General features: G+C 41.0%; 1 pseudogene; it reads right to left on the bottom strand.

The window, feature by feature from the left end:
- Nucleotides 1-3,430: 3,430 nt before the first annotated feature.
- LOC143539802 (ethylene-responsive transcription factor ERF062 pseudogene) lies at nucleotides 3,431-4,201 on the bottom strand (annotated as a pseudogene).
- Nucleotides 4,202-11,229: the final 7,028 nt, after the last annotated feature.

The following is an 11,229-nucleotide window of genomic DNA, read 5'->3' as shown; positions in this document are numbered from 1 at the left end:
CATGGGAGCTCCTCAGTAGCGAATATCTCGGTGACGCTTTTGGTGAGCGGCGTCCATCTGGAGTTCTTGTTTGACTGTACGTTATCCCTTCCGCCTAACCGATGCTGCAAGCCGGATGAGGTGTCAAAGTTTACCCTTGACTGCCAAATGCCTAGCTTCCGCTTTTTGTTTAATCGGGCGGTAAGGACGTTGTCTTCTCTTGTTTTCTGGGTGTAGAGGTTTGTGCTCTGTGGGAGATCTCTACCCAGTTGCTTCTCTGTTTCCGCAAAGCGTTTAGCTGCTGTCATGATGGCATCCCATGTGGATGGCATGCCATCTTTACCCGTTAAGGTGCGGATGAGCTCTGGGTCGTTCGCGCCCTGAATAAAGGCAGCGCGAACAAGATCTTCGCTAATGTTACCCAGACTTAGCTTCTTCGAATTGAAGCGAGTGATGAAGTCTAGCAAAGATTCATCTTTTTCTCGAATGCATTTGAGGATTGTCCATTGCTCCTCGGTATACTTTCGTTGTTGGCTGAAGTGTTGGCTAAACTTCTGTTGGAAGTCAGCCCAGTCGTAGATGTGGTTGACCGGTAGACGATCGAACCACGCTCTAGCAGCCCCGACAAGCGTCATTTGGAACATGTAGCACCACGTAGGTTCCGTCCAACTACTGACGGTTGCCCCCGCAATGAATCTGTTCAAATGATCATCTGGGTCGGATATACCATCATATGTGCCTATGCTGGACATTTGTTTGGCACTTTTTGGGGCAATTGCTTCTGCAATATCCCTTGCAAATTTGGACGTTCCTGCATTTGCAACATTTGGTCTGAATGTTTTGGAGAAGTCACGTGGACTTCCACCTATGTTTTTTGGTTTGAAGGCTTCTCCAAAATGCCTTCTCGGTTGGGAGTCCGTTTCCTTACGCTTCCCTTTTGCCCTATGGCGAGGGTTCGCGTCGGAGTCGGACTCCTCCGAGTCGTCGTCCCAGTATTCTTCGAATTCGTCAGCCTGTTGGACGGAACGCAAGCGTTCGTCCAACTCAGCTTGGAATTCCTTTTGACGTGCCTCCGCCCATGCCTTAACTTCATCGAGTGTTTGGCGGGGGAGTCTTGTTCGTTTCTCTAACTGGGTATCGGTGAATCCCAGTGAGCGAATATTTACTGCACTTGCCCCAGCTTGGGTTGCTGGGGTAGTGTTCGTAAGATTTACTTCACTTGCCCCGGCTTGGGTAACCGGGGTAGTGTTTGTAAAAACTGTGTAGCCGGTATTCCCCCCAGTAGCTGGGGTTGTGGTTACCGGAGTTTCTTTAACCATCTTTCCAAAAGTTTGAAAAAACTGGAGAAAAATGAAGTTCTAGCTTTATGCACGGATGGCGCCAATGAAGAAACACTAACCGGACCCCGGGCAAATTACGGGTAACCTGGGGGTTAGATAGATGTTTCCCACGAGGGGTTAGACCCGGAGAAGATGGTTCTTCTGATAACCTGCAAAACAGACACCGTGAGCTTGTCACTGAGAAGGGGGGGGGGTTCCTCCTTGTGACCACCCTCCGGCGTGAGAATCAGACTAGATTGCTCTTAAAATATAAATGTATATTAAGAGATTGCTATAGCAGATATCAGGTATAATATTATAAGATATGTTGAGATGTGTTAAGATTAGATGATCATACCATTTGTGGTATTTATAGCCGAAGGTAGGTTTCCAAGGAGGTGTGGCCGGCTGCAACAGTGTTCCTGTTCCACCAACAGTGGCCTACGCACGTGCCCTGCTGGTAGTTGGTGGGTAGGCAGCGGCTGATAGTGACCAGGCCTGCTGTGTACTATTCCTTTTCCACCAACTGCCGGCTATGCACGTGGTATGGCAGTAGTTGGTGAGTAGGCAGCGGCTAATAGTGACATACAGTACAGGAGCATGCTGTTCGCCATACTGTTGTCAATAAGCTGTCGTATCTTTAGTCAGATCTTTTTCCCATACCTCGTCAGGTACAGTACAGAAGATCTTCCCGTATCGTACGGACTGGCTTATTTGGGCGGGAGTATTCCCCCTCCCGCCCTTGTGCGGGATTGTTCCCGGCTTTGCTCATTCCTTTAGGTGACACTGAGTGATTGAGAGCTAAGTGCCTTGTGCGTGTAGCCTTGCTGCGCGGGTGGCCTTCCCTGATGGCTTGTATCCGAAGCTGCGGGAACAGGCGGAGTCCTTCACCATTGGGAGGCATTTCCTGCGGGAACAGCTTGCGTACTGCGCGTAAGGACGTCACGTCTCTGAGCATGGTGGGTTCTGCGGATCCAGTTGGTTTCTGCGCAGACGTCCCTCTTCAAGGTGAGTCTTGCGGATCCAACTGGGCTCTGCTGAGACCTACCTCTTCAGGGTCAAAAACTGAATTGAGTAAAAGAAAATTGCAAATGAGAATAACATAACATGAACTAATTGATTTAATAAAAAATAATTATATTAAATAATCTAGTCAGTAACTTACTTTTTTTAAACAACTAATTTGGATCACTCACGGACCTAAAACCTTATGGTCACTAAGATACCATTGAACTAGAAGTCCTTTGCCACCACCCAGATACAATCTAGTCAGTAAGTAACTAATTATTATTTGTGGAACATTAATATTCTCTTGGATTATCTAAATTTTAAATTAAACTAAAAGATTTAAATAATAGCTTCTATTAAAATTGAAGGTATACATTGAAAATACATGCTCTTTTGGCCACAAATAGCAGCAAGGAGAGATTAAACAATACTACACTCCCACAACAAATATATGCAGATTTACTTTTAACAATATATCAATTAAACAATAAGCCTTGAAGAATATCCTACATTCACAACAATGTGACAAATTAAAAACAACAATATGCAGATACACAACAACAATTCACAGCAAAAGATTTACATCAACAATATCACAAAATACAATTTGTGGGAACCAAACAGTTTGCTAGATTCTCTCGATCCAAGGTTGAAGTCTAGATTCTCTGGATCGAAGATTGCGCGAGGTGGATTCTAGATTCTCCCGACCAATGGTTGCAAAGATTAGATATACCACGGTTAACCATTTGTATCAACTAACTAAACAAATGCAACTTGTAGGTGGCGAAGCTTGGACGAAAGAGGGGGGGGGGGTTAATACGTATCAAAATTTTCAGATAAAAACGCATAAAATTACACTACTGAGCGGAAAAAAAGGAATGAGGCACCCCATGCCACCATTATGCTGCACCCCTGGTGTTTATCATTTAAGACCTTAGACTATTTAGTAGTGTAACAACCAACCATCATCACATTAAATCAAATATATCTCTTTATTTATCGAATATATTTTTTATGAACGATTTCTTTTTGTTACTCATGTGATTTGATTCCTCACCGCTTTATTTTTATCGAATATATTCATTCATTCATATGCTTAACATTTTAACATCATACCAATAGCAATGTACTTATGAATCAGAAACAAGAAGAGCATCCCAAATCATATCCATATCCAAAGACGGCATTCTACTAAGCGGCAACCCGTCCCCGACCACCGTCGGCGGCACCACCACTTCCGCCTCCGGTCCACCCCCTATCGTCTTTTCCGATAAACCCACCTCCGGTACCATCGGCACTCCCAAATCATCCGCCTTCACATCCACCACTCGCTTCGACACCGCATTCAATTTCGCTTCCAACAAAGCCGCAGTATTCCCATTCCCCAAATTCGCTTTCAACTGACTTTTCAAATTCGGGAAATTTAAATGCGCGCAGTCGCCACGTAAAATATACGCGGCCGTGTCATACGCGTACGCGGCCTCTTCGGCCGTGTTAAATGTCCCAAGCCATACGCGGGTCCGGTTACGCGGTAACCGAATTTCCGCCACCCATTTTCCCCAATGCCTTTGTCTTACTCCTCTAAACAACTTTCTTCCCGTGTACTTCATAGGTCGAGTTTGGGTACATATACTCTGCCGAAAATGATCAGCCGCGTATCGGCTAGTCGGTTTCCGGCTAAACATGAGCCAATCCGCCTCCGGGTGGACTGGGCTCGGGCTTGGTAACACCGGCAACACGAAGTTAGTATTAGAAACGTGGATATTGGGTAAAGTTTGTGACGTACAAAAATTATTATAGGGACATATTTGGTGTAGGTGATGATCCTCCATTGGAATAATATGGAAGAAATGTGTGGATTATCAAATGGTGCGAAATGATGATGAGGACTTTAAGGTTTATATAAAGTTCGAGGAATACTAAATATGTTTTGAGCCCGGGAGTATGCTAATTAATCATATGATTATATTAATGTTAATTTCGTTGTGAAACGTTTAGGTATTAGTTGTTTATATGTGACATGTCATGATGTTTACATGTTTGTTTTCATATGTAATTTTGGTCACTTTAATTAACCTTTTTTAATGATAAAAACCTAATTATTATTATTATTATTATTATTATTATTATTATTATTATTATTATATAGGTTTGTATCGATTTTAAATCAATTGAATATAGGAAATAAACATCATGACTAGGAAAAGAGAACCCCTACAGCAATAATGAGTTAAATGATACGAAATCTAATTTGGATCCTTTACAAATTAAATATTTTCATAACTAAATGAGTTATTTTCTTAAACACTAACATGATCATATTTAATAAGCGTATTACTCGACATAATAAATTCACCACAGTTAATTGTAGTTCAATAACACGAATATCATGACAAATCACGTTAATAATAAAGATATAACTGAGTAACTAGCGTGACAAAACACAACTAACCAAAAATTACGATTCATATTTAGTCATTTATAAAACTATGTATTTTGATAAACAAATTATAAACATGTCATGTTGGCCTAATAAACTATTTAATACGCCAAGTAAAACATGTTATGCTTGTCATAACAAGTTAAACGGGTTAAACTTGCTGAGACACGTTTTCTAATTGTGTCGTAAATCTAACCCTAACACATGAACCATTTAACTTTGTGTCGAGTAAAGGTTTGTTCAACTTCAAGGTTTATTATTCATTTTGTGCTAATAATGCTCTCTATTCCTATTATATTACAATTAAATAGTTATTATTGGGTGTCGTTATCCTTAATTATCTTTAATCTTATTGGTTAGATGGCTTTTGAGATGTGGTTGGGGCATTCATTTGTTGATTGCCAATTTTGGGAAGGTAGTTGACATCCACAAAAGCCACTGCTTTCACTCTTTTCATAAAATAAGAGTTATATATATTTATTTATCAATTATTTATATTATTAGACAAAAATAAACGTTTCTTTCTTTTAATCTTTTATACTATAATAATCAAAAGGTACAAAAATTTAAAAATAACAAAGAAATAATATAAACAAATGGGACATTAATTGCTACACAAGCAACATGGTGATATAATGAGTTTCTAATTAACCACTAAAATTAATAATTACAACAATTATAAAGAAAAACCTTTATTTTTTTAACATTTTTTTTTCACTTAAAATCAGTTAAATATTGCATTTACAAGGATTCAAATCTATTAATTTACATTTGTAACGGAGAGCATTATACCACTAGACCAATAGGTCATGAGTAAAAAAAAACATCTATTATGATGAAAATCTTAACCCAAAAAGTCTTGTTAATTGATAGGTTTAAACAAATAGTATCGTTTCAAGCAACGAAAACAAGTTGTTTTTCCCAAATTCATTTCCCAAGTTTTTCATAATTAAGCTTTGTAATATAGGTTTCTTTGTAAACCGACGCTTTGAAAACCAAATCGGACTGCAAACTATCAATGCCATCTATTTAATTGCAAGCTAATGAATAAGTCAGTTTTAAACGAACTAAAAAACGTTGAAAACCAAAGCTAAACTGAAAAAAAAAACATCAATACATGACTCATCTTTTGATAATGAATTGGTCTTTTGAGAATTGAGATGCATGGTTTAAATCGATAAGCCATTTTAGCTGTCAATTCAATAACCGTTCTACTTTATAAAACAATCTCTACACCACCAACAGACGTGCAAATTACCCACACGGAAAAACATGAAAAAAGGAAACTGCATTTGTACGTTTTCACAAACTTATGTAGACCAACTTTATTTTACCAACTATAAACTCGTCAACATATAATGGTCAACATATAATTGCATACAGTGTAATAATTTTCCTTGTAATATGTCGAAGCATGAAATGAATCTGACCTGATCTATGACGATGTTTCCACGGATTTTCGAGATGAACAAACCACGACTTGATCTTCTTCTTCGATTGCTTGAGACCTGCAATGGCTTTTCGGGGGTGTGGAGGTGACTGCTAAGAAATCCTGAGGATCTCTTGTTTACAGACACAAAAATAGGGTGGTGGCTCTTATTGAGCATGATCCCCTAACAAGGAGGTGGAGACCTCCTTATATAGAGAGCCTCATGGCCACCATCATGGTACCCTAATGGGCCTAGCCCAGTTAGGGTTACCTCCACAAAACCCCCTCAGCCCAATAACATTGTATTAGTCCATATAATAAAATAAGCCAAACATAATAAATTTAGGGTTGTAAAACCGGGTTTAGTACCATACCCCTACAAGCCCCCCAAGTCCAGTGTTGCTCCTAGGCGTGCAAGCGTTTAGGTGGAGCGCTGGACTTTATAAGGTGTGTTAGGACATGAGGCGGTTTTTTCCCTTTTCTTCGGCCTTGTCTTTATGGTCTTTGAGTTTTGGGAGGTTTTCTCCATGATGGTGACGTGTTGTGATCTTTATGATAATGATGGTGCACTGGCATGAATAAGATATAGCACGAATCATAACAATAGTGGCGCGAGGCCTGATAAAAGATAGAGCGCGCATCTCGATAATGATGCTTAATAGTTTGCGCGCGAGGTAGCTTACGAGCTATAAGAATAATGAAGCTTGCGCGCGAGGCGACTTACGAGCTATAAAATAATGAAGCTTGCGCGCGAGGCGACTTACGAGCTATAAAATAATGAAGCTTGCGCGCGAGGCGACTTACGGGCTATAAAATAATGAAGCTTGCGCGCAATGTCGACTTACGATAGTGGCGCGAGGCCTGATAGAAGATAGAGCGCGCATCTCGATAATGATGCTTAATAGTTTGCGCGCGTGGTAGCTTATGACTTATAAGAATAATGAAGCCTGCGCGCGAGGCGACTTACCAGCTATAAAAATAATGAAGCTTGCGCACGTTGCGGCTTATGAGCTATAATATGACGATAATGACTGGCCCACAAGGGCCTCTTCTACGCAGGATGACTATCCCAGCTTGTTTTCAAAATAATAATGGAGGCGCAATCGGCCAGATAATAATAATGTCATATGTGCTTGTGCGACTCGTAGCCGAACCTGCAAAAACATATCAAATTAGCGCGTGGCCGTTTGGGATATTGTTAGGCTCCCGCCCTAAGATTCGGATGTCTCCCATCGCGATAACGTAGTGGTGGTATACCACGATAGTCCCCTAGTTCATTGCTGCTAAAATAAAGTTGTCCTTATTCTGATTTGGGATTAGACTATTCTCATTTGTTGTGTCGCTTACGCATAGGTTTTGCCTTTGTGTCATGCGCAGATGTTTCATGCGCTTGCGCATAGGCTTTGGCTTTGTGTCATGCGCCACGTGCAGATGTTGCATGCGCGTGCGCGTAGACTTTGTGTCATGCGCCACGCGCAGATGTTGCATGCGCGTGCGCACAGACTTTGTGTCATGCGCCACGCGCAGATGTTGCATGCGCTGATGTGATATGCGTGAGCATGTGATGCGTAAGCATATGTAATATGCGTGAGCATATGTGATGCGTGAGCATATGATATGCGACTGCGCTCAAGCATCATGGCGGTGCGCATGTAGAATGGCGGAATGGTTGACCCGCGGTGGCGCGCATATGACGTGGCCTGTGTTAATAGGTTTAATTATGACGGCGTGTTGAGCGGAGCGGAGCCGCGTTCGGTCTTGTATTCGGCGCGAAGCCGTATGGGTTTATGAGGATTCCCAACCTTTAAGTTTGGCGCATGGCCTTATGGGCTTATGAGGATTCCCAACCTTTAAGTTTGGCGCGTGGCCTTATGGGTTTATGAGGATTCCCAACCTTTAAGTTTGGCGCGTGGTCTTATGGGTTTATGAGGATTCCCAACCTTTAAGTTTGGCGCGTGGCCTTACGGGTTTATGAGGATTCCCAGCCTTTAAGTTTGGCGCGTGGCCTTACGGGTTTATGAGGATTCCCAGCCTTTAAGTTTGGCGCGTGGCCTTACGGGTTTATGAGGATTCCCAGCCTTTAAGTTTGGCGCGTGGCCTTATGGGTTTATGAGGATTCCCAGCCTTTAAGTTTGGCGCTTGGCCTTATGGGTTTATGAGGATTCCCAACCTTTAAGTTTGGCGCTTGGCCTTATGGGTTTATGAGGATTCCCAACCTTTAAGTTTGGCGCTTGGCCTTATGGGTTTATGAGGATTCCCAACCTTTAAGTTTGGCGCTTGGCCTTATGGGTTTATGAGGATTCCCAACCTTTTAAGTTTGGCGCTTGGCCTTATGGGTTTATGAGGATTCCCAACCTTTAAGTTTGGCGCTTGGCCTTATGGGTTTATGAGGATTCCCAACCTTTTAGTTTGGCGCTTGGCCTTATGGGTTTATGAGGATTCCCAACCTTTTAAGTTTGGCGCTTAGCCTTATGGGTTTATGAGGATTCCCAACCTTTAAGTTTGGCGCTTGGCCTTATGGGTTTATGAGGATTCCCAACCTTTTAAGTTTGGCGCTTGGCCTTATGGGTTTATGAGGATTCCCAACCTTTTAAGTTTGGCGCTTGGCCTTATGGGTTTATGAGGATTCCCAACCTTTAAGTTTGGCGCTTGGCCTTATGGGTTTATGAGGATTCCCAACCTTTTAAGTTTGGCGCTTGGCCTTATGGGTTTATGAGGATTCCCAACCTTTAAGTTTGGCGCTTGGCCTTATGGGTTTATGAGGATTCCCAACCTTTTAAGTTTGGCGCTTGGCCTTATGGGTTTATGAGGATTCCCAACCTTTAAGTTTGGCGCTTGGCCTTATGTGCGCATGCACGGCGACGGAGTGGTGACTCGCGAGCGCGCGTGCATGGCGGAGAGTTGCGCACACGCATGGTAGAGGGTTGCGCGCACCTGCATGGCGTTGGAGACTTTTACGTAAAACCAAAAGCATTGAGTCGTCTTTCGAACTCACATGGTGGTTCCCGCGGTGGTTTCCACGGGCGCTCACGCATGTCGGCGGAATGGTGACCCGCTGGCGAGCATGCGTGGTGGCAGTCTTCTGCGCAAAACCCACATGGTGGAGGTCTTTTGCGCGAAACCCACATGGTGGTTCCCGCGGTGGCACATGCATGGCTGCGGAGTGAGAATCCGCGAGCGCGCGTGCATGGCGGCGGAAGTCTGGTAATTTTTGGTTCTACAATTTGAGAGTTAGATCTGTAATTTTAAACCTAAAATCCAGGTCTGTAATCTAGATCTAGATCTGTAAATCAGATCTAGATAGATCTGAAGCTCGTAGCGGAGAGAATTTAAAACCATCACAGATCCGGAGGCTTGATCATCCGAATCAGGTAGTTTCTTTTTTTGCACAGATCTGGAAGCCTCTTTTAGATCTATGGATCTTTTTGAGCTTTAATAGAACAAGCCTTGAAGCCTTTTTCTGTAAACTTCCAGATCTGGGTTTTTCCTGGGAGAGATCTGACAGCCGAGACGAAAATCGAAGGGTAGTTCGTTGCCGTCCCACGAATGGCGCCAATGTCGAAGCATGAAATGAATCTGACCTGATCCATGACGATGTTCCCACGGATTTTCGAGATGAACAAACCACAACTTGATCTTCTTCTTCGATTGCTTGAGACCTGCAATGGCTTTTCGGGGGTGTGGAGGTGACTGCTAAGAAATCCTGAGGATCTCTTGTTTACAGACACAAAAATAGGGTGGTGGCTCTTATTGAGCATGATCCCCTAACAAGGAGGTGGAGACCTCCTTATATAGAGAGTCTCATGGCCACCATCATGGTACCCTAATGGGCCTAGCCCAGTTAGGGTTACCTCCACAAAACCCCCTCAGCCCAATAACATTGTATTAGTCTATATAATAAAATAAGCCAAACATAATAAATTTAGGGTTGTAAAACCGGGTTTAATACCATACCCCTACATAATGAATCTTCTTTGTTTTTCCTTTTGAAGCTAACTCGATCATGCCCATATTCTTCAACATGGCCCATGTGTCAAAATATTACACGAGTATAAAAATGTAAACTAGTAGGGGGTATCATTAACCAAACCGAAACAGAAATTAATTGCATGCCACGTGCATCAAGAACTTGAAACATCAATTTTTGTTTTCTTTGCTTATATCATTATCGCCATCATTTCAATCTAAACTCATTTCAGATTTAGAATGATTAATGTTTATATTTTGTTATGTTTTGATGATCAATGTTTGAAATTCTTCTATTTTTTAGGTTTTTTTCCTATATATTTTAAAAACTGATCGTGATTATATCCAATTTTCAGAATTGATCTAATCCGTTATCCAATAAAGCGATCAACTAAATAACATATATCATTTACTCGCGTACATATGCTATGTATATGTATATGGACATGATATTTAAAAATAAAATACATATGTACATGAATTACGACACAATTTTAAGCTAGCATGACTTAGATGAATACTACATTATACCTAACCATCATTGACATCATGTTGTGTCCACTAAACGTGACTTAAAATAGTAGTAAGTGCGCTTTTTGATTATTTAAGCACATTATCCTCTAATTAAATATTATTAAAAAATTTAAATTATTTTTAATACATAAGTTAAATTTTGTGGCCCAAAACCACGAGGATTAGGTATACAAAAGCAAAAGTAACCCTAAAATATTAGAACCCTCGATGAATTTTCTATTGCCAAGTGTCAAATCGTTTGCGGCTCACAAGTTTTAAGGTAACCCATAACTTTTGGAGTATGAGAATAATTTATTGCAATTACTTAAATTGAAAAATCGAAAGATAGCAGTGAATATATTCACACAGTAACTTTTGAACCCATTTATTATACGAGATTTATTAAATAATAAAAATAAATAAGATACGTTTTTTTGAAAGAAACGAACAAAATTAAAGATAAGACGAAAATAAAATATATAATACAAATAGTGAAAATAGTAAGAACTCTATAATCTCAAATTTAGAAATTAGAATGAGATGAACCATTACAAGTTTACAACAATATATAGCAT

Source organism: Bidens hawaiensis, unplaced genomic scaffold (assembly GCF_021521415.1).
Source record: "Bidens hawaiensis isolate Kalapana, Puna unplaced genomic scaffold, B.hawaiensis_p1.1 tig00012057_1, whole genome shotgun sequence".
In the NCBI taxonomy this organism is placed as follows: Eukaryota; Viridiplantae; Streptophyta; class Magnoliopsida; order Asterales; family Asteraceae; genus Bidens; species Bidens hawaiensis.
The sequence above is the reverse complement of the archived record's forward strand: the minus strand, read 5'-3'. Positions and strand labels throughout refer to the sequence as shown.